Here is a 24910-nt window from a genome sequence, read left to right as displayed (position 1 = left end):
TACCTATGCAAGCCTGTTCCTTATTACTTGGTAGACCATGGCAATTTGATAAAAATTATGTACACCATGGTAGAAACAATCACTATACTCTTGTTCATAAGGATAAAAATATTACTTTGCTTCCTATGACTCCTGATTCCATTTTGAAAGATGATATTAATAGAGCTAATAAAGCAAAACAGGAGACGAATAAGAGTGAAAATCAGATTGTGGCAAAAGAATTTGAGCAACAAATGAAGCCTAATAATAAACCATCTAGTGTTGCTTCTGAAATTAAATTGAAAAGTGCATGTTTATTTGCCACCAAATCTGATATTGATGAGCTAGATTTCAGCAAATCTGTTTGCTATGCTTTTGTGTGCAAAGAGGCATTATTTTCATTCGAGGACGTGCCTTCCTCTTTGCCTCCTGCTGTCACTAACATTTTGCAGGAGTTCGCTGACGTCTTTCCACAAGACGTGCCACCGGGATTACCGCCTATTCGAGGGATTGAGAATCAGATTGACTTAATTCCCGGTGCTTCACTGCCAAACCGTGCACCATACCGTACCAATCCAGAGGAGACGAAGGAGATTATGCGTCAAGTACAAGAGCTTCTCGACAAAGGTTATATACGTGAATCCCTTAGTCCTTGTGCTGTTCCTATTATTCTAGTGCCGAAAAAGGATGGTACATCACATATGTGTGTTGATTGTAGAGGCATTAATAATATTACTATTCGTTATCGTCATCCTATTCCTAGGCTAGATGATATGCTTGATGAATTGAGTGGCTCTACAATATTCTCCAAAGTTGATTTGCGTAGTGGATACCATCAAATTCGTATGAAATTGGGAGATGAATGGAAAACAACATTCAAAACTAAGTTTGGATTATATGAGTGGTTAGTCATGCCTTTTGGGTTAACTAATGCACCTAGTACTTTCATGAGATTAATGAACGAAGTTTTACGTGCTTTCATTGGACGATTTGTGGTAGTTTACTTTGATGACATATTGATTTATAGCAGATCTTTGGAAGAACATTTGGAACATTTACGTGATGTTTTTATTGCTCTACATGATGCACGTTTGTTTGGTAACCTTGGGAAGTGCACCTTTTGCACCGACCGAGTATCTTTTCTTGGCTATGTTGTTACTCCACAGGGAATTGAAGTTGATACAGCCAAGATTGAAGCTATTGAGAGTTGGCCGCAGCCCAAAACGGTCACACAAGTGAGGAGTTTTCTTGGCCTCGCTGGATTCTATAGGCGTTTTGTGAGAGATTTCAGCACCATTGCTGCACCTCTCAATGAGCTTACAAAGAAAGATGTGCCTTTTCTTTGGGGTACCGCACAGGAAGAAGCCTTCTCAGTATTGAAAGATAAGTTGACACATGCTCCTTTACTCCAACTTCCTGATTTTAATAAGACTTTTGAGCTTGAATGTGATGCTAGTGGAATTGGATTAGGCGGTGTGTTATTACAAGATGGCAAACCTGTTGCATACTTTTCTGAAAAATTGAGTGGGCCTAGTCTGAATTATTCTACTTATGATAAAGAATTATATGCTCTTGTTCGGACTTTAGAAACATGGCAACATTATTTATGGCCCAAAGAATTTGTTATACATTCTGATCATGAATCTTTGAAACATATTAAAAGTCAAGCTAAACTGAATCGTTGACATGCTAAATGGGTTGAATTCATTGAGACTTTTCCTTATGTCATTAAACATAAGAAGGGAAAAGAAAATGTTATTGCTGATGCATTGTCTCGCCGCTATACTATGCTTTCACAACTTGACTTCAAAATATTTGGTTTGGAGACCATCTGATAGAGGCAAAGGTGTCCCGTCTTTCGATGAGATGATGGATATCGCTTTGGTGGAAGTCGACTTTGACGATCCGACTACGAACGTGCGAGGACGTCGCGCCTTAGCAATCGGTAAACCAACTCCGAGAGGTTATTGACCACGCCGGAGCACGATCAACCTGACCACGAGGGCCTGTTTCCTGCGAGCAAACGAAGAACAAGGAAGAAACTAAGATTGCAATCTGGATATTGCGAATATAAGATGAAAGCTTTATTGATCAAGGTGGGGTTCTGTGACGCCTTTGTCTGGTCGTTGAACACAAACGAAGTACGCGAAGTTGCAGCTATGGCGAACTTTTATTCTAAACAAAACCCAAAGTCTAAACGATGCCCTAAGGGCTGTATATATGGAGGAAGAGGGGGGAATTTCGTGGCCCTTGGTGGAGGGGTCCGAAATCAACCCTATCTCTTGTTTCCCCACACATACGGACTCTAAAAATAGCCTATACTTATGTATTTCGAAATTACATGGGCCTGGCCCAATAATAAGGTGACGCAGCACCTAAAATAGCCTCGGGACAAAATTTATGAAGTGGCATCTTGTATATTTCGTCCAAGGCTTCATGCACCCATTATGGTGGCTTCAAAGTCCTGAAATCATCACTTGTAACTCCGTTCTTGTTTCCCTTGCGCATGCCATCATCTCCATGCTTGTTCTTGCTCCAATGTTCATCCTTCTCCAAGCTAGGCCCTTCATTTGTAAGCAAAACAAATGTATCCAATTTAGGCATCATCATATTCTCATGAACATTAGAATCATTACCAAGAAACGAAAGTACCTGGTAATTTAGTTGGCGTGCACGAGCTCTAGTAATTGGTCCAGTATGTATAGCAGCAGGGGCTGTGGGTGTAACAATTGTATTGATGTCCTCATCATCCTCCCCTTCTTGAAATGAAGTCGTCCTCGACGGAAGTTCATCTTCCTCACCCCAATAAGGCTTCAAATCTGCAATGTTAAAAGTGGGACTAACCCCAAAATCTGCAGGCAGCTCAAGTTTATATGCATTATCATTTATTTTCTCTAACACCTTAAAGGGACCATCAGCACGTGGCATTAACTTTGATTTGCGCAAATCAGGAAATCTATCCTTACGCAAATGTAACCAAACAAGATCTCCAGGTGCAAACACAACATGTTTTCTACCCTTATCTCCGGCAAGTTTATATTTAGCATTCATGCGCTCAATGTTTTCCTTAGTTAACTCATGCATTTTTAAAATCAATTCAGCACGTTGTTTAGCATCAAAATTAACCTTCTCCGAAGATGGAAGAGGCAACAAATCAATAGGTGCACGAGGTAGGAAACCATACACAACTTCAAAAGGGCACATCTTAGTAGTAGAATGCATTGAACGATTATAAGCAAATTCAATATGAGGCAAGCATTCCTCCCACATTTTCTTATTATTCTTCAAAACAGCCCTAAGCATAGTAGACAACGTTCTATTGACTACTTCAGTTTGTCCATCAGTTTGGGGGTGACAAGTAGTACTAAAAAGCAGTTTAGTCCCCAACTTAGCCCATAAACATCTCCAAAAGTGGCTAAGAAATTTAGTATCACGATCTGAAACAATAGTATTTGGCACACCATGCAAGCGAATAATTTCACGAAAGAACAAATCAGCAACATTAACAGCATCATCGCTTTAGTTAACCACAAATCGTCCAATGAAAGCACGTAAAACTTCGTTCATTAATCTCATGAAAGTACTAGGTGCATTAGTTAACCCAAAAGGCATGACTAACCACTCATATAATCCAAACTTAGTTTTGAATGCTGTTTTCCATTCATCTCCCAATTTCATACGAATTTGATGGTATCCACTACGTAAATCAACTTTGGAGAATATTGTAGAGCCACTCAATTCATCAAGCATATCATCTAGCCTAGGAATAGGATGACGATAACGAATAGTAATATTATTAATGCCTCTACAATCAACACACATACGTGATGTACCATCCTTTTTCGGCACTAGAATAATAGGAACAGCACAAGGACTAAGGGATTCGCGTATATAACCTTTGTCGAGAAGCTCTTGTACTTGACGCATAATCTCCTTCGTCTCCTCTGGATTGGTACGGTATGGTGCACGGTTTGGCAGTGAAGCACCGGGAATTAAGTCAATCTGATGCTCAATCCCTCGAATAGGCGGTAATCCCGGTGGCACGTCTTGTGGAAAGACGTCAGCGAACTCCTGCAAAATGTTAGTGACAGCAGGAGGCAAAGAGGAAGGCACGTCCTCGAATGAAAATAATGCCTCTTTCCACACAAAAGCATAGCAAACAGATTTGCTGAAATCTAGCTCATCAATATCAGATTTGGTGGCAAATAAACATGCACTTTTCAATTTAATTTCAGAAGCAACACTAGATGGTTTATTATTAGGCTTCATTTGTTGCTCAAATTCTTTTGCCACAATCTGATTTTCACTCTTATTCGTCTCCTGTTTTGCTTTATTAGCTCTATTAATATCATCTTTCAAAATGGAATCAGGAGTCATAGGAAGCAAAGTAATATTTTTATCCTTATGAACAAGAGTATAGTGATTGTTTCTACCATGGTGTACAGAATTTTTATCAAATTGCCATGGTCTACCAAGTAATAAGGAACATGCTTGCATAGGTACCACATCACAATCAACATAATCAGCATACGTAGAGATACTAAAATGCACACGAACAGTACGTGTTACCTTAACCTTGCCGCTGTTGTTGAACCATTGGATGTAGTAAGGATGTGGATGTGGTCTTGTGGTGAGAGAAAGCTTCTCCACCATCTCCATGCTAGCCAAGTTGTTGCAGCTCCCTCCGTCTATGATGACACGCACAGAACGTTCCTTCACAACTCCCTTGGTATGGAACAAATTGTGCCTCTGATTTTGCTCAGCTTGTGTGATCTGCACACTCAAAACACATTGAGCAACTAAACATTCATACCTGTCAGCGTCTTCAGGAGCCATGTATTGCGTCTCATGATCAGAATCATCTCCACCATGTTCTTCACGTGTAATAAGAGCCAAAGTCTCCTCATCATAGTCACTAGCAGACTCATATCCACCATCCGCGGTAGCAATCATCACACGCGGAGATTTGCATTCTCTCGCATAATGACCTCCTCCCTTACAACGACGACAAATAATATCACTTGTGTGCCCTGTTGATGCCATGGAAGAAGAAGAACGCTGTGCAGGCCCCGCAGGTGCGCTCTTGGCAGATAATGGTGGTTGTGCCTGTTTTCTTGTATCACGGCTGGAGGTGGCACCGGATGGAGGTGCTGGTGCAGTTGAAGTAGAAGATGCACGTGGTGTCCATGATGAAGGTCGGCCTGCAGAAAAGTTAGTTCGCCCCAATGCTTGTCGATCCTGCACTTCACGTTCAGCTTTACAAGCAAGATGGAATAAACGAGTGATATTAGTATACTCCTTATAGTCTAGAATGGTCTGAATCTCTCTATTTAATTGATAGCGGCGAGGGTCCCGATCTTTCGATGAGATGATGGATATCGCTTTGGTGGAAGTCGACTTTGACGATCCGACTACGAACGTGCGAGGACGTCGCGCCTTAGCAATCGCTAAACCAACTCCGAGAGGTTATTGACCACGCCGGAGCACGATCAACCTGACCACGAGGGTCTGTTTCCTGCGAGCAAACGAAGAACAAGCAAGAAACTAAGATTGCAATCTGGATATTGCGAATATAAGATGAAAGCTTTATTGATCAAGGTGGGGTTCTGTGACGCCTTTGTCTGGTCGTTGAACACAAACGAAGTACGCGAAGTTGCAGCTATGGCGAACTTTTAATCTAAACAAAACCCAAAGTCTAAACGATGCCCTAAGGGCTGTATATATGGAGGAAGAGGGGGGAATTTCGTGGCCCTTGGTGGAGGGGTCCGAAATCAACCCTATCTCTTGTTTCCCCACACATACGGACTCTAAAAATAGCCTATACTTATGTATTTCGAAATTACATGGGCCTGGCCCAATAATAAGGTGACGCAGCACCTAAAATAGCCTCGGGACGAAATTTATGAAGTGGCATCTTGTATATTTCGTCCAAGGCTTCATGCACCCATTATGGTGGTTTCAAAGTCCTGAAATCATCACTTGTAACTCCGTTCTTGTTTCCCTTGCGCATGCCATCATCTCCATGCTTGTTCTTGCTCCAATGTTCATCCTTCTCCAAGCTAGGCCCTTCATTTGTAAGCAAAACAAATGTATCCAATTTAGGCAGCATCATATTCTCATGAACATTAGAATCATTACCAAGAAACGAAAGTACCTGGTAATTTAGTTGGCGTGCACGAGCTCTAGTAATTGGTCCAGTATGTATAGCAGCAGGGGCTGTGGGTGTAACAATTGTATTGATGTCCTCATCATCCTCCCCTTCTTGAAATGAAGTCGTCCTCGACGGAAGTTCATCTTCCTCACCCAAATAAGGCTTCAAATCTGCAATGTTAAAAGTGGGACTAACCCCAAAATCTGCAGGCAGCTCAAGTTTATATGCATTATCATTTATTTTCTCTAACACCTTAAAGGGATCATCAGCACGTGGCATTAACTTTGATTTGCGCAAATCAGGAAATCTATCCTTACGCAAATGTAACCAAACAAGATCTCCAGGTGCAAACACAACATGTTTTCTACCCTTATCTCCAGCAAGTTTATATTTAGCATTCATGCGCTCAATGTTTTCCTTAGTTAACTCATGCATTTTTAAAATCAATTCAGCACGTTGTTTAGCATCAAAATTAACCTTCTCCAAAGATGGAAGAGGCAACAAATCAATAGGTGCACGAGGTAGGAAACCATACACAACTTCAAAAGGGCACATCTTAGTAGTAGAATGCAATGAACGATTATAAGCAAATTCAATATGAGGCAAGCATTCCTCCCACATTTTCTTATTATTCTTCAAAACAGCCCTAAGCATAGTAGACAACGTTCTATTGACTACTTCAGTTTGTCCATCAGTTTGGGGGTGACAAGTAGTACTAAAAAGCAGTTTAGTCCCCAACTTAGCCCATAAACATCGCCAAAAGTGGCTAAGAAATTTAGTATCACGATCTGGAACAATAGTATTTGGCACACCATGCAAGCGAATAATTTCACGAAAGAACAAATCAGCAACATTAACAGCATCATCGCTTTTATGACATGGTATAAAGTGTGCCATTTTTGAGAATCTATCCACGACAACAAATATGCTATCCCTCCCCTTCTTTGTTCGAGGTAAACCTAAAACAAAGTCCATAGATATATCCTCCCAAGGAACACTAGGTACAGGTAACGGCATATATAAACCATGAGGATTGAGTCGTGACTTAGCTTTTTGACATGTAGTGCAGCGAGCAATAAAACGCTCAACATCCCATCTCATCTTTGGCCAAAAGAAATGTGTAGCAAGTACGTCCTCCGTCTTCTTCACGCCAAAGTGTCCCATTAATCCTCCTCCATGCGCCTCCTGCAACAACAAAAGACGAACGGAGCTAGCTGGAATGCATAGCTTGTTAGCACGAAACACAAATCCATCGTTAACGACAAACTTGTTCCACATTCTTCCTTCTTTACAATTCTACATTACATCTTTAAAATCAGCATCATGCACATATTGATCTTTGATGGTCTCCAAACCAAATATTTTGAAGTCAAGTTGTGAAAGCATAGTATAGCGACGAGACAATGCATCAGCAATAACATTTTCTTTTCCCTTCTTGTGTTTAATGACATAAGGGAAAGTCTCAATGAATTCAACCCATTTAGCATGTCTACAATTCAATTTAGCTTGACTTTTAATATGTTTCAAAGATTCATGATCAGAATGTATAACAAATTCTTTGGGCCATAAATAATGTTGCCATGTTTCTAAAGTCCGAACAAGAGCATATAATTCTTTATCATAAGTAGAATAATTCAGACTAGGCCCGCTCAATTTTTCAGAAAAGTATGCAACAGGTTTGCCATCTTGTAATAACACACCTCCTAATCCAATTCCACTAGCATCACATTCAAGCTCAAAAGTCTTATTAAAATCAGGAAGTTGGAGTAAAGGAGCATGTGTCAACTTATCTTTCAATACCGTGAAGGCTTCTTCCTGTGCGGTACCCCAAACAAAAGGCACATCCTTCTTTGTAAGCTCGTTGAGAGGTGCAGCAATGGTGCTGAAATCTCTCACAAAACGCCTATAGAATCCAGCGAGGCCAAGAAAACTCCTCACTTGTGTGACCGTTTTGGGCTGCGGCCAACTCTCAATAGCTTCAATCTTGGCTTTGTCAACTTCAATTCCCTGTGGAGTAACAACATAGCCAAGAAAAGATACTCGGTCGGTGCAAAAGGTGCACTTCCCAAGGTTACCAAACAAACGTGCATCACGTAGAGCAATAAAAACAGCACGTAAATGTTCCAAATGTTCTTCCAAAGATCTGCTATAAATCAAAATGTCATCAAAGTAAACTACCACAAATCGTCCAATGAAAGCACGTAAAACTTCGTTCATTAATCTCATGAAAGTACTAGGTGCATTAGTTAACCCAAAAGGCATGACTAACCACTCATATAATCCAAACTTAGTTTTAAATGCTGTTTTCCATTCATCTCCCAATTTCATACGAATTTGATGGTAGCCACTACGCAAATCAACTTTGGAGAATATTGTAGAGCCACTCAATTCATCAAGCATATCATCTAGCCTAGGAATAGGATGACGATAACGAATAGTAATATTATTAATGCCTCTACAATCAACACACATACGTGATGTACCATCCTTTTTCGGCACTAGAATAATAGGAACAGCACAAGGACTAAGGGATTTGCGTATATAACCTTTGTCAAGAAGCTCTTGTACTTGACGCATAATCTCCTTCGTCTCCTCTGGATTGGTACGGTATGGTGCACGGTTTGGCAGTGAAGCACCGGGAATTAAGTCAATCTGATGCTCAATCCCTCGAATAGGCGGTAATCCCGGTGGCACGTCTTGTGGAAAAACGTCAGCGAACTCCTGCAAAATGTTAGTGACAGCAGGAGGCAAAGAGGAAGGCACGTCCTCGAATGAAAATAATGCCTCTTTGCACACAAAAGCATAGCAAACAGATTTGCTGAAATCTAGCTCATCAATATCAGATTTGGTGGCAAATAAACATGCACTTTTCAATTTAATTTCAGAAGCAACACTAGATGGTTTATTATTAGGCTTCATTTGTTGCTCAAATTCTTTTGCCACAATCTGATTTTCACTCTTATTCTTCTCCTGTTGTGCTTTATTAGCTCTATTAATATCATCTTTCAAAATGGAATCAGGAGTCATAGGAAGCAAAGTAATATTTTTATCCTTATGAACAAGAGTATAGTGATTGTTTCTACCATGGTGTACAGAATTTTTATCAAATTGCTATGGTCTACCAAGTAATAAGGAACATGCTTGCATAGGTACCACATCACAATCAACATAATCAGCATATGTAGAGATACTAAAATGCACACGAACAGTACGTGTTACCTTAACCTTGCCGCTGTTGTTGAACCATTGGATGTAGTAAGGATGTGGATGTGGTCTTGTGGTGAGAGAAAGCTTCTCCACCATCTCCATGCTAGCCAAGTTGTTGCAGCTCCCTCCGTCTATTATGACGCGCACAGAACGTTCCTTCACAACTCCCTTGGTATGGAACAAATTGTGCCTCTAATTTTGCTCAGCTTGTGTGACCTGCACACTCAAAACACGTTGAGCAACTAAACATTCATACCTGTCAGCGTCTTCAGGAGCCATGTATTGCGTCTCATGATCAGAATCATCTCCACCATGTTCTTCACGTGTAATAAGAGCCAATATCTCCTCATCATAGTCACTAGCGGACTCATATCCACCATCCGCGGTAGCAATCATCACACGCGGAGATTTGCATTCTCTCGCATAATGACCTCCTCCCTTACAACGACGACAAATAATATCACTTGTGTGCCCTGTTGATGCCATGGAAGAAGAAGAACGTTGTGCAGGCCCCGCAGGTGCGCTCTTGGCAGATAATGGTGGTTGTGCCTGTTTTCTTGTATCATGGCTGGAGGTGGCACCGGATGGAGGTGTTGGTGCAGTTGAAGTAGAAGATGCACGTGGTGTCCATGATGAAGGTCGGCCTGCAGAAAAGTTAGTTCGCCCCAATGCTTGTCGATCCTGCACTTCACGTTCAGCTTTACAAGCAAGATGGAATAAACGAGTGATATTAGTATACTCCTTATAGTCTAGAATGGTCTGAATCTCTCTATTTAATCCACCCAGAAAACGTGCAAGCATAGCTTCATTCTCCTCAACGATACCACATCTAATCATGCCAGTTTGTAATTCCTGATAATATTCTTCTACAGAATTTTTCCCTTGTCTTAAACGCTGCAATTTTTGAAGCAATTCACGTTGATAATATGGTGGAACCCAACGCGTACGCATAGCAGTTTTCAAAGCAGCCCAAGTAGTTGGAATAGGATATAATCTACAATGTTCAGACCACCATACACATGCAAAACTAGTGAAAGCACAAACAGCAGCAGCAACTCGTCTCTCCTCAGGATATTGTAAACATGTAAATCGTTGTTCAGTTTCTAACTCCCAAGTAAGATATATATCAGGAACATATCTACCCTCAAATGGTGGAATATTCAATTTCAGTTTAGGAATATGGACATCATCTCGTACCTGAGGTGGTGGTGCAAGCCTACCATTACGAAGATATACCTGAGGTCGACCTGCTGGTGGTGGTGTAGGTGGCTGCACGTAGTGCTGATTTTGATCAACCTCATCCTCATAATCGCCCGCATACTCATCATCCTCCTGGGTACCAGCAGCAGCAGTAGCAGGAGCCAAAGAAGCACCAACAGCAGTAGCAGCGGCACCAGAATTTTGTCCTGGCTCAATAGGAACACGCTGTGCTCGTCCATACTGATTCGGAAGGGGGCGTAGTTGTTGTTGTTGCAGAGGTGCGACAGGTGCAGCCGGTGGTGGAAGACGCGCAAGCAGTTCATTAAATCTGTTATCGAGCTTTGTTTTGAACGTCTTCTCAAGGCCAGTGATCTTCTCCATGGCCTCTTCAAAATTGTTCAGCACATCTTGTACCTGTTCAGTCATCATTTGCTAAAACTTATCATGAAGCTCCTTGTTCGATAAGTTCTCCCAGTCAATCTCGTCGGCTTGTGATCCTGGCATGGTTAGCAGCAATAGAAACACACAAGAATATGATCCTACAGACTACTAAGAAGTGGTGGTGGTGTATCACAAATCCGTCAAGCAAATCTCAAATTCTTACCAGTTCTTACCCAGCAGCAGGCGGTGATCGGCAACCGTTGTAGTCAAAAACTCTCAAAGCTTGGATAGAGCGATTACCAGGGAGAGTCAAAACACACGACGTAGATGTATGTGGAGCTGGGAAGGCTTATAGTATGGTAGCAAAAAGGGTCAGCAATAATCAATTCAGAGATGCAAAGTTGAATAAACGCTCAACGACGGTACTGTGCTGGTCCTAGGCTAGACTGTGCTAGAGACGCGAGCCTAGAACACCAACAAAATCACGGCGCGGCACGTAAACAAGGGAAAAGCACACTCTGAATTTTTTTTTTCCGCTCTTTTTTTTTCCGAAACCTACTCCGGCAAGGAAACACGAATCGGAATCTAGATTGATCCCGAAAACAAACCTAATAAGCAAGGAACTCGGATTGGTGGTGGATATATGGTGGTGGTATATGGCAGCGGTGGTAGTATTTGGATATGGATCGGTGGTGGTATATGGACACGGATTGGTGGTGGTATATGGATACGGATTCGGAGCGGTGGTGGTAGATGGCAGGGGCGATGATGATGGTGCGGCGACGGTGTGACAACTTGTGAACAGAACTCGAAACTCTAAAAGACTAGACGCTAAGACCAGCAACTGAACACGACGATGCAACCGCAAATTCAACAAAGCAAATACAGAAAAGATAATGCAAGGCTCAGATTGGTTTGGATGGGATGAACTAACCCTAATTTTTTTTTGGCTTTTTCGTGGACTATAGGTATGAAGAACAGACTCGATCTAAACTACGAAAAACTGTAAAATCTCACCGAGCAACCTGGAAATCTGATACCACTTGATAGAGGCAAAGGTGTCCCGTCTTTCGATGAGATGGTGGATTTCGCTTTGGTGGAAGTCGACTTTGACGATCCGACTACGAACGTGTGAGGACGTCGCGCCTTAGCAATCGCTAAACCAACTCCGAGAGGTTATTGACCACGCCGGAGCACGATCAACCTGACCACGAGGGTCTGTTTCCTGCGAGCAAACGAAGAACAAGCAAGAAACTAAGATTGCAATCTGGATATTGCGAATATAAGATGAAAGCTTTATTGATCAAGGTGGGGTTCTGTGACGCCTTTGTCTGGTCGTTGAACACAAACGAAGTACGCGAAGTTGCAGCTATGGCGAACTTTTAATCTAAACAAAACCCAAAATCTAAAGGATGCCCTAAGGGCTGTATATATGGAGGAAGAGGGGGAGAATTTCGTGGCCCTTGGTGGAGGGGTCCGAAATCAACCCTATCTCTTGTTTCCCCACACATACGGACTCTAAAAATAGCCTATACTTATGTATTTCGAAATTACATGGGCCTGGCCCAATAATAAGGTGACGCAGCACCTAAAATAGCCTCGGGACGAAATTTATGAAGTGGCATCTTGTATATTTCGTCCAAGGCTTCATGCACCCATTATGGTGGCTTCAAAGTCCTGAAATCATCACTGGTAACTCCGTTCTTGTTCTCCTTGCGCATGCCATCATCTCCATGCTTGTTCTTGCTCCAATGTTCATCCTTCTCCAAGCTAGGCCCTTCATTTGTAAGCAAAACAAATGTATCCAATTTAGGCAGCATCATATTCTCATGAACATTAGAATCATTACCAAGAAACGAAAGTACCTGGTAATTTAGTTGGCGTGCACGAGCTCTAGTAATTGGTCCAGTATGTATAGCAGCAGGGGCTGTGGGTGTAACAATTGTATTGATGTCCTCATCATCCTCCCCTTCTTGAAATGAAGTCGTCCTCGACGGAAGTTCATCTTCCTCACCCAAATAAGGCTTCAAATCTGCAATGTTAAAAGTGGGACTAACCCCAAAATCTGCAGGCAGCTCAAGTTTATATGCATTATCATTTATTTTCTCTAACACCTTAAAGGGATCATCAGCACGTGGCATTAACTTTGATTTGCGCAAATCAGGAAATCTATCCTTACGCAAATGTAACCAAACAAGATCTCCAGGTGCAAACACAACATGTTTTCTACCCTTATCTCCAGCAAGTTTATATTTAGCATTCATGCGCTCAATGTTTTCCTTAGTTAACTCATGCATTTTTAAAATCAATTCAGCACGTTGTTTAGCATCAAAATTAACCTTCTCCAAAGATGGAAGAGGCAACAAATCAATAGGTGCACGAGGTAGGAAACCATACACAACTTCAAAAGGGCACATCTTAGTAGTAGAATGCAATGAACGATTATAAGCAAATTCAATATGAGGCAAGCATTCCTCCCACATTTTCTTATTATTCTTCAAAACAGCCCTAAGCATAGTAGACAACGTTCTATTGACTACTTCAGTTTGTCCATCAGTTTGGGGGTGACAAGTAGTACTAAAAGCAGTTTAGTCCCCAACTTAGCCCATAAACATCTCCAAAAGTGGCTAAGAAATTTAGTATCACGATCTGAAACAATAGTATTTGGCACACCATGCAAGCGAATAATTTCACGAAAGAACAAATCAGCAACATTAACAGCATCATCGCTTTTATGACATGGTATAAAGTGTGCCATTTTCGAGAATCTATCCACGACAACAAATATGCTATCCCTCCCCTTCTTTGTTCGAGGTAAACCTAAAACAAAGTCCATAGATATATCCTCCCAAGGAACACTAGGTACAGGCAATGGCATATATAAACCATGAGGATTGAGTCATGACTTAGCTTTTTGACATGTAGTGTAGCGAGCAATAAAACGCTCAACATCCCGTCTCATCTTTGGCCAAAAGAAATGTGTAGAAAGTACGTCCTCCATCTTCTTCACGCCAAAGTGTCCCATTAATCCTCCTCCATGCGCCTCCTGCAACAACAAAAGACGAACGAAGCTAGCTGGAATGCATAGCTTGTTAGCACGAAACACAAATCCATCTTTAACAACAAACTTGTTCCACATTCTTCCTTCTTTACAATTCTGCATTACATCTTTAAAATCAGCATCATGCACATATTGATCTTTGATGGTCTCCAAACCAAATATTTTGAAGTCAAGTTGTGAAAGCATAGTATAGCGACGAGACAATGCATCAGCAATAACATTTTCTTTTCCCTTCTTGTGTTTAATGACATAAGGGAAAGTCTCAATGAATTCAACCCATTTAGCATGTCTACGATTCAGTTTAGCTTGACTTTTAATATGTTTCAAAGATTCATGATCAGAATGTATAACAAATTCTTTGGGCCATAAATAATGTTGCCATGTTTCTAAAGTCCGAACAACAGCATATAATTCTTTATCATAAGTAGAATAATTCAGACTAGGCCCACTCAATTTTTCAGAAAAGTATGCAACATGTTTGCCATCTTGTAATAACACACCTCCTAATCCAATTCCACTAGCATCACATTCAAGCTCAAAAGTCTTATTAAAATCAGGAAGTTGAAGTAAAGGAGCATGTGTCAACTTATCTTTCAATACCGTGAAGGCTTCTTCCTGTGCGGTACCCCAAACAAAAGGCACATCCTTCTTTGTAAGCTCGTTGAGAGGTGCAGCAATGGTGCTGAAATCTCTCACAAAACGCCTATAGAATCCAGCGAGGCCAAGAAAACTCCTCACTTGTGTGACCGTTTTGGGCTGCGGCCAACTCTCAATAGCTTCAATCTTGGCTTTGTCAACTTCAATTCCCTGTGGAGTAACAACATAGCCAAGAAAAGATACTCGGTCGGTGCAAAAGGTGCACTTCCCAAGGTTACCAAACAAACGTGCATCACGTAGAGCAATAAAAACAGCACGTAAATGTTCCAAATGTTCTTCCAAAGATCTGCTATAAATCAATATGTCATCAAAGTAAACTACCACAAATCGTCCAATGAAAGCACGTAAAACTTCGTTCGTTAATCTCATGAAAGTACTAGGTGCATTAGTTAACCCAAAAGGCATGACTAACCACTCATATAATCCAAACTTAGTTTTGAATGCTGTTTTCCATTCATCTCCCAATTTCATACGAATTTGATGGTATCCACTACGCAAATCAACTTTGGAGAATATTGTAGAGCCACTCAATTCATCAAGCATATCATCTAGCCTAGGAATAGGATGACGATAACGAATAGTAATATTATTAATGCCTCTACAATCAACACACATACGTGATGTACCATCCTTTTTCGGCACTAGAATAATAGGAACAGCACAAGGACTAAGGGATTCGCGTATATAACCTTTGTCGAGAAGCTCTTGTACTTGACGCATAATCTCCTTCGTCTCCTCTGGATTGGTACGGTATGGTGCAAGGTTTGGCAGTGAAGCACCGGGAATTAAGTCAATCTGATGCTCAATCCCTCGAATAGGCGGTAATCCCGGTGGCACGTCTTGTGGAAAAACGTCAGCGAACTCCTGCAAAATGTTAGTGACAACAGGAGGCAAAGAGGAAGGCATGTCCTCGAATGAAAATAATGCCTCTTTGCACACAAAAGCATAGCAAACAGATTTGCTGAAATCTAGCTCATCAATATCAAATTTGGTGGCAAATAAACATGCACTTTTCAATTTAATTTCAGAAGCAACACTAGATGGTTTATTATTAGGCTTCATTTGTTGCTCAAATTCTTTTGCCACAATCTGATTTTCACTCTTATTCTTCTCCTGTTGTGCTTTATTAGCTCTATTAATATCATCTTTCAAAATGGAATCAGGAGTCATAGGAAGCAAAGTAATATTTTTATCCTTATGAACAAGAGTATAGTGATTGTTTCTACCATGGTGTACAGAATTTTTATCAAATTGCCATGGTCTACCAAGTAATAAGGAACATGCTTGCATAGGTACCACATCACAATCAACATAATCAGCATATGTAGAGATACTAAAATGCACACGAACAGTACGTGTTACCTTAACCTTGCCGCTGTTGTTGAACCATTGGATGTAGTAATGATGTGGATGTGGTCTTGTGGTGAGAGAAAGCTTCTCCACCATCTCCATGCTAGCCAAGTTGTTGCAGCTCCCTCTGTCTATTATGACGCGCACAGAACGTTCCTTCACAACTCCCTTGGTATGGAACAAATTGTGCCTCTGATTTTGCTCAGCTTGTGTGACCTGCACACTCAAAACACGTTGAGCAACTAAACATTCATACCTGTCAGCGTCTTCAGGAGCCATGTATTGCATCTCATGATCAGAATCATCTCCACCAAGTTCTTCACGTGTAATAAGAGCCAATGTCTCCTCATCATAGTCACTAGCGGACTCATATCCACCATCCGCGGTAGCAATCATCACACGCGGAGATTTGCATTCCCTCGCATAATGACCTCCTCCCTTACAACGACGACAAATAATATCACTTGTGTGCCCTGTTGATGCCATGGAAGAAGAAGAACGCTGTGCAGGCCCCGCAGGTGCGCTCTTGGCAGATAATGGTGGTTGTTCCTGTTTTCTAGTATCACGGCTGTAGGAGGCACCTGATTGAGGTGCTGGTGCAGTTGAAGTAGGAGATGCACGCGGCGTCCATGAGGAAGGTCGGCCTGCAGAAAAGTTAGTTCGCGCCAATGCTTGTCGATCCTGCACTTCACGTTCAGCTTTACAAGCAAGATGGAATAAACGAGTGATATTAGTATACTCCTTATAGTCTAGAATGGTCTGAATCTCTCTATTTAATCCACCCAGAAAACGTGCAAGCATAGCTTCATTCTCCTCAACAATACCACATCGAATCATGCCAGTTTGTAATTCCTGATAATATTCTTCTACAGAATTTTTTCCTTGTCTTAAACGCTGCAATTTTTGAAGCAATTCACGTTGATAATATGGTGGAACCCAACGCGTACGCATAGCAGTTTTCAAAGCAGCCCAAGTAGTTGGAATAGGATATAATCTACAATCTTCAGACCACCATACACATGCAAAACTAGTGAAAGCACAAACAGCAGCAGCAACTCGTCTCTCCTCAGGATATTGTAAACATGTAAATCGTTGTTCAGTTTCTAACTCCCAAGTAAGATATATATCAGGAACATATCTACCCTCAAATGGTGGAATATTCAATTTCAGTTTAGGAATATGGACATCATCTCGTACCTGAGGTGGTGGTGCGGCCCTGCCATGACGAATATATACCTGAGGTCGACCTGCTGGTGGTGGTGCTGGTGGCTGCTCGTAGATCTGATTTTGATCAACCTCATCCTCATAATCGCCCGCATACTCATCCTCCTCCTGTGTACCAGCAGGAGCAGTAGCAGGAGCCAAAGAAACACCAACAGCAGTAACAGCGGCACCAGAATTTTGTCCTGGCACAATAGGAACACGCTGTGCTCATCCATACTGATTCGGAAGGGGGCGTAGTTGTTGTTGTTGCAGAGGTGCGACAGGTGCAGCCGGTGGTGGAAGACGCGCAAGCAGTTCATTAAATCTGTTATCGAGCTTTGTTTCGAACGTCTTCTCAAGGCCAGTGATCTTCTCCATGGCCTCTTCAAAATTGTTCAGCACATCTTGTACCTGTTCAGTCATCATTTGCTGAAACTTATCATGAAGCTCCTTGTTCGATAAGTTCTCCCAGTCAATCTCATCGGCTTGTGATCCTGGCATGGTTAGCAGCAATAGAAACACACAAGAATATGATCCTACAGACTACTAAGAAGTGGTGGTGGTGTATCACAAATCCGTCAAGCAAATCTCAAATTCTTACCAGTTCTTGTCCAGCAGTAGGCGGTGATCGGCAACCGTTGTAGTCAAAAACTCTCAAAGCTTGGATAGAGCGATTACCAGGGAGAGTCAAACACACGACGTAGATGTATGTGGAGCTGGGAAGGCTTATAGTATGGTAGCAAAAAGGGTCAGCAATAATCAATTCAGAGATGCAAAGTTGAATAAACGCTCAACGACGGTACTGTGCTGGTCCTAGGCTAGACTGTGCTAGAGACGCGAGCCTAGAACACCAACAAAATCACGGCGCGGCACGTAAACAAGGGAAAAGCACACTCTGAAATTTTTTTTTTCGCTCTTTTTTTTTGCGCTGCTTTTTTTTTGCGAAAAATCACTATAATGGCGAGTGTCTCAAAACTCTTCTTAGCTCAAACTGACAGGATGGGCACGAAATTTTTTCGACCAATTTTTTTTTTTCGACTGCCCGGACCCAAAAACTGGAAACAGGTCAAAAAAAACTTCCTATAATGGCACCTGTCTCAAAACACACAGAAACACCTAAAAATAGGATAGCCAGAAATTTTTTCGAAAAATGCGTTTTCGAAAAATTTTGGGCCTAAACGGAGCGTGGCTACCCGACTCTTTTTTTTTTCCGAAACCTACTCCGGCAAGGAAACACGAATCGGAATCTAGATGGATCTCGAAAACAAACCTAATATGCAAGGAACTCGGATTGGTGGTGGATATATGGTGGTGGTATATGGCAGCGGTGGTGGTAGCGGTGGTAGTATATGGATATGGATATGAATCGGTGGTGGTATATGAATCGGTGGTGGTATATAGATACGGATTCGGAGCGGTGGCGGATAAGCGGTGGTGGTAGATGGCAGGGGCGATGATGATGGTGCGGCGGCGGCGTGACAACTTATGACCAGAACTCGAAACTCTAAAAGACTAGACTCTAAGACCAGCAACTAGACACGACGATGCAACCGCAAATTCAACAAAGCAAAACCCTAAAAAGATTATGCAAAGGCTCAGATTGGTTCGGATATGATGAACTAACCCTAATTTTTTGTGTGGCTTTTTTGTGGACTGTAGGTATGAAGAACAGACTCGATCTAAACTACGAAAAACTGTAAAATCTCACCGAGCAACCTGGAAATCTGATACCACTTGATAGAGGCTAAGGTGTCCCGTCTTTCGATGAGATGGTGGATTTCGCTTTGGTGGAAGTCGACTTTGACGATCCGACTACGAACGTGCGAGGACGTCGCGCCTTAGCAATCGCTAAACCAACTCCGAGAGGTTATTGACCACGCCGGAGCACGATCAACCTGACCACGAGGGTCTGTTTCCTGCGAGCAAACGAAGAACAAGCAAGAAACTAAGATTGCAATCTGGATATTGCGAATATAAGATGAAAGCTTTATTGATCAAGGTGGGGTTCTGTGACGCCTTTGTCTGGTCGTTGAACACAAACGAAGTACGCGAAGTTGCAGCTATGGCGAACTTTTAATCTAAACAAAACCCAAAGTCTAAACGATGCCCTAAGGGCTGTATATATGGAGGAAGAGGGGGGGAATTTCGTAGCCCTTGGTGGAGGGGTCCGAAATCAACCCTATCTCTTGTTTCCCCACACATACGGACTCTAAAAATAGCCTATACTTATGTATTTCGAAATTACATGGGCCTGGCCCAATAATAAGGTGACGCAGCACCTAAAATAGCCTCGGGACGAAATTTATGAAGTGGCGTCTTGTATATTTCGTCCAAGGCTTCATGCACCCATTATGGTGGCTTCAAAGTCCTGAAATCATCACTTGTAACTCCGTTCTTGTTTCCCTTGCGCATGCCATCATCTCCATGCTTGTTCTTGCTCCAATGTTCATCCTTCTCCAAGCTAGGCCCTTCATTTGTAAGCAAAACAAATGTATCCAATTTAGGCAGCATCATATTCTCATGAACAATAGAATCATTACCAAGAAACGAAAGTACCTGGTAATTTAGTTGGCGTGCACGAGCTCTAGTAATTGGTCCAGTATGTATAGCAGCAGGGGCTGTGGGTGTAACAATTGTATTGGAGTTACAAGTGATGATTTCAGGACTTTGAAGCCACCATAATGGGTGCATGAAGCCTTGGACGAAATATACAAGATGCCACTTCATAAATTTCGTCCCGAGGCTATTTTAGGTGCTGCGTCACCTTATTATTGGGCCAGGCCCATGTAATTTCGAAATACATAAGTATAGGCTATTTTTAGAGTCCGTATGTGTGGGGAAACAAGAGATAGGGTTGATTTCGGACCCCTCCACCAAGGGCCACGAAATCCCCCCCTCTTCCTCCATATATACAGCCCTTAGGGCATCGTTTAGACTTTGGGTTTTGTTTAGATTAAAAGTTCGCCATAGCTGCAACTTCGCGTACTTCGTTTGTGTTCAACGACCAGACAAAGGCGTCACAGAACCCCACCTTGATCAATAAAGCTTTCATCTTATATTCGCAATATCCAGATTGCAATCTTAGTTTCTTTCTTGTTCTTCGTTTGCTCGCAGGAAACAGACCCTCGTGGTCAGGTTGATCGTGCTCCGGCGTGGTCAATAACCTCTCGGAGTTGGTTTAGCGATTGCTAAGGCGCGACGTCCTCGCACGTTCGTAGTCGGATCGTCAAAGTCGACTTCCACCAAAGCGATATCCATCATCTCATCGAAAGACGGGACACCTTTGCCTCTATCACTTTGTTTTAGGTTTACCTCGAACAAAGAAGGGGAGGGATAGCATATTTGTTGTCGTGGATAGATTCTCGAAAATGGCACACTTTATACCATGTCATAAAAGCGATGATGCTGTTAATGTTGCTGATTTGTTCTTTCGTGAAATTATTCGCTTGCATGGTGTGCCAAATACTATTGTTTCAGATCGTGATACTAAATTTCTTAGCCACTTTTGGAGATGTTTATGGGCTAAGTTGGGGACTAAACTGCTTTTTAGTACTACTTGTCACCCCCAAACTAATGGACAAACTGAAGTAGTCAATAGAACATTGTCTACTATGCTTAGGGCTGTTTTGAAGAATAATAAGAAAATGTGGGAGGAATGCTTGCCTCATATTGAATTTGCTTATAATCGTTCATTGCATTCTACTACTAAGATGTGCCCTTTTGAAGTTGTGTATGGTTTCCTACCTCGTGCACCTATTGATTTGTTGCCTCTTCCATCTTCGGAGAAGGTTAATTTTGATGCTAAACAACGTGCTGAATTGATTTTAAAAATGCATGAGTTAACTAAGGAAAACATTGAGCGCATGAATGCTAAATATAAACTTGCTGGAGATAAGGGTAGAAAACATGTTGTGTTTGCACCTGGAGATCTTGTTTGGTTACATTTGCGTAAGGATAGATTTCCTGATTTGCGCAAATCAAAGTTAATGCCACGTGCTGATGGTCCCTTTAAGGTGTTAGAGAAAATAAATGATAATGCATATAAACTGGAGCTGCCTGCAGATTTTGGGGTTAGTCCCACTTTTAACATTGCAGATTTGAAGCCTTATTTGGGTGAGGAAGATGAACTTCCGTCGAGGACGACTTCATTTCAAGAAGGGGAGGATGATGAGGACATCAATACAATTGTTACACCCACAACCCCTGCTGCTATACATACTGGACCAATTACTAGAGCTCGTGCACGCCAACTAAATTACCAGGTACTTTCGTTTCTTGGTAATGATTCTAATGTTCATGAGAATATGATGCTGCCTAAATTGGATACATTTGTTTTGCTTACAAATGAAGGGCCTAGCTTGGAGAAGGATGAAGATTGGAGCAAGAACAAGCATGGAGATGATGGCATGCGCAAGGGGAACAAGAACGGAGTTACAAGTGATGATTTCAGGACTTTGAAGCCACCATAATGGGTGCATGAATCCTTGGACGAAATATACAAGATGCCACTTCATAAATTTCGTCCCGAGGCTATTTTAGGTGCTGCGTCACCTTATTATTGGGCCAGGCCCATGTAATTTCGAAATACATAAGTATAGGCTATTTTTAGAGTCCGTATGTGTGGGGAAACAAGAGATAGGGTTGATTTCGGACCCCTCCACCAAGGGCCACGAAATTCCCCCCCTCTTCCTCCATATATGCAGCCCTTAGGGCATCGTTTAGACTTTGGGTTTTGTTTAGATTAAAAGTTCGCCATAGCTGCAACTTCGCGTACTTCGTTTGTGTTCAACGACCAGACAAAGGCGTCACAGAACCCCACCTTGATCAATAAAGCTTTCATCTTATATTCGCAATATCCAGATTGCAATCTTAGTTTCTTGCTTGTTCTTCGTTTGCTCGCAGGAAACAGACCCTCGTGGTCAGGTTGATCGTGCTCCGGCGTGGTCAATAACCTCTCGGAGTTGGTTTAGCGATTGCTAAGGCGCGACGTCCTCGCACGTTCGTAGTCGGATCGTCAAAGTCGACTTCCACCAAAGCGATATCCATCATCTCATCGAAAGATCGGGACCCTCGCCTCTATCAGAATATTTCTTATGCTTATCATGCATGAAATGTCCTAACCTCCTGAGTCGACCGTAGATCAAGTCTTGTTCCAGTAACCCCCATACTTGTTTCATACTACCACTTGTCCCTGCCACAGGTAGGGTACGGTTCAGTAAGTTGTCAAACCCTTCCTAGCACACACCGTACAGAGAGACCATGGTGGAATATACCAGCTGCATTCGATAGACATGCCACCTGGTCCGGGGGCATGGGTGTTTCCGGTTGTAGCCGAGGGGGTAGCTCCCCTAGTTTGCGCGTGTTATAAATTTTGTGATCCCATGCTAGTCGAGGTTGTAGCCTTCCCACTTAGAGTTTTGCTTAACGAGTGTCGTGGGTGATTCCAGACAACGGTAAGTCAGGCTGGTGTGTGCGGTCAGGTGTGTTTTCAATTAAAGGACCGTAGACGGAATTAGTCCCGATGGACTAACGGAATCCGTTACTCGTGGGTAAAGAGTACACCCTCCGTAGAGATTATATCTATTCGAATAGCCGTGTCCATGGTTAAGGACTACAGTCTGGGATGGGTCAATGTCGGTCTTAGTGTCGGTCTTCAGAGAAAAAATTTCTAAACCAGAACATGGATCATGACTTGTGACTCATGATGATTATGATTACTGTTATTATGGACTAACCATTTACTTTATTTGAATTATTGAGTATCCCTGGGATGGTTCTACCTCCTGGATATTCACTGTGATTATTCTCTTATAAGCCCTTTATGTGGTGTCGCTCAGACGCCCGACTGTGGCATGCTTGTCATTTAAATTATTTATAAGCCCTTTATGTGGTGTCGCTCAGACGCCCGACTGAGGCATGCTTTATGTTATTATCCTTTCGAGTCGTCGCTTTAGACACCCGATAGGTGCATTCTATTTCTACTCCCTCATTGCATATTCATGTTGTATATGAATAACCTGCTTGCGTGTATCATGGATTTTTCTTTTATTTCGGGACTGACATTGTGATCATGAAATATTTCAGAGCATGATTATCATTCATTATGTTATACCTGTGTTCATAATGTTTGCGAGTACATTCAAAGTACTCACTGGCTTGTCCCTGGCTATTATCTTGGCCAGATTTCTTGCATGGAGAGGAGCGTTGCGTTGGCAGCCCCGGAACCTACGCAATGATGATAGCAGCCTCGCGAAGATAGGAGTTATCCAGGTCAGCTGTTCCTGTGGGAAATGGAGTCCCATAGACGCTGATGAACCACAAACCGCTTCCGCCATCAGCCACTAGAAACCTTGTGTTGTACTCATAGGCCAGAATGGTCTTGTACTACATATTATGTATTTTGTTGGATTTTCTGTATCAAGTTGGTGTCTCATCAGCTAACAGTAATCCTGGGGCTGGCGAGCTGATGAGGACATGACTACCTTGGATATGACCAAAAATATTGCATATATGCATATTTGTCAGGTGATTTCTAGTGCAAACTATTCAATAATCTATTTATGTTATCCAGAACAAAAATACTTCACACACTTTTGTGTTTTGTCTAATTGCAGGTGTATGGGACATTTGTACAATCCACATATGAAGATAAGGAAGAAAGAGATGTTTATTTGCTGTCCAAAAAGTTCTCTCACGTCACTTTTGGCCCAAGAGAAGATAGAGTCCAAGTCTCTCACGTTCTGGATTCAGATTCGGACTGCACAGACATACCTGACTCAAAACGCACACAAGTTTTTCATACGGACTCCGAATTGGGTGATTCTTTTTTTGTTGGAAACTAGATTTCGTGCACTTTCCAACCCAATTGGAATCACCTTCAAATTCGTCCGGAGCGTTGAGTTGTGGACGAAACAATCTGATGCTGCAGCAGAATCCGAGTCAAACTACAAGTCCAAAGGTGTTACATCACTTCCACTTGGGCCCATTGGCTTTGTACGACCTAGATTTAGTTTTAGGCTGCCTTGGGACGTCCTCCCACCTCCTTGGCCGCCACCCCTTGCTCCTATATAAGTAGATCCATCTAGTAGCTTTTCCTTGGGATTTGTTTAGTTAAAAGTTAGCCATTGCAACTTCGTGTACTTCGTTTGTGTCCAACGACCAGACCAAGACCGCTTACGGATCCCCACCATTATCAATACCTCATATATATTTGCAATATTCAGATTGCTTTATCATATTCTTGCTCGTTCTTCGATTGCTTGCAGGAATAGACCTTCGTGGTCAGGCTGATCGTGCTTCCGGCATCATCAGTAACCTCAGGAGATTGGTTTAGCGATTGCTAAGGCGCAACGTCGTGCACGTTTGTAGTCGGATCGTCAAAGTCGTCTCCACCAAATCGATAGTTATCATCTCATCGAAAGATCGGGACACCCCCGCCTCTATCAGGTCTAGCCTAGGACCAGCACAGTACCGTCGTTGAGCGTTTATTCAACATTGCATCTTTGAATTGATTATTGCTAATCTTTTGCTACCATATATAGCCAACCCAGCTCCACATATTTCTACACCGTGTATACGTACGCTCCCCTGGCAATCGCTTTACTCAATATTCGGAGTTACTTGACACCGCTGGTTGCCGATCATCGCCTGCTGCATGGTAAGAACTTGTAAGACATTGATATTTGCTTTACTGTGAGCGTTTTACCACCACATCCTAGTAG

This window comes from Triticum aestivum, chromosome 7B (genome assembly GCF_018294505.1).
Source record: "Triticum aestivum cultivar Chinese Spring chromosome 7B, IWGSC CS RefSeq v2.1, whole genome shotgun sequence".
NCBI classification, from domain to species: domain Eukaryota; kingdom Viridiplantae; phylum Streptophyta; class Magnoliopsida; order Poales; family Poaceae; genus Triticum; species Triticum aestivum.
This window is presented reverse-complemented; position numbering follows the sequence as displayed.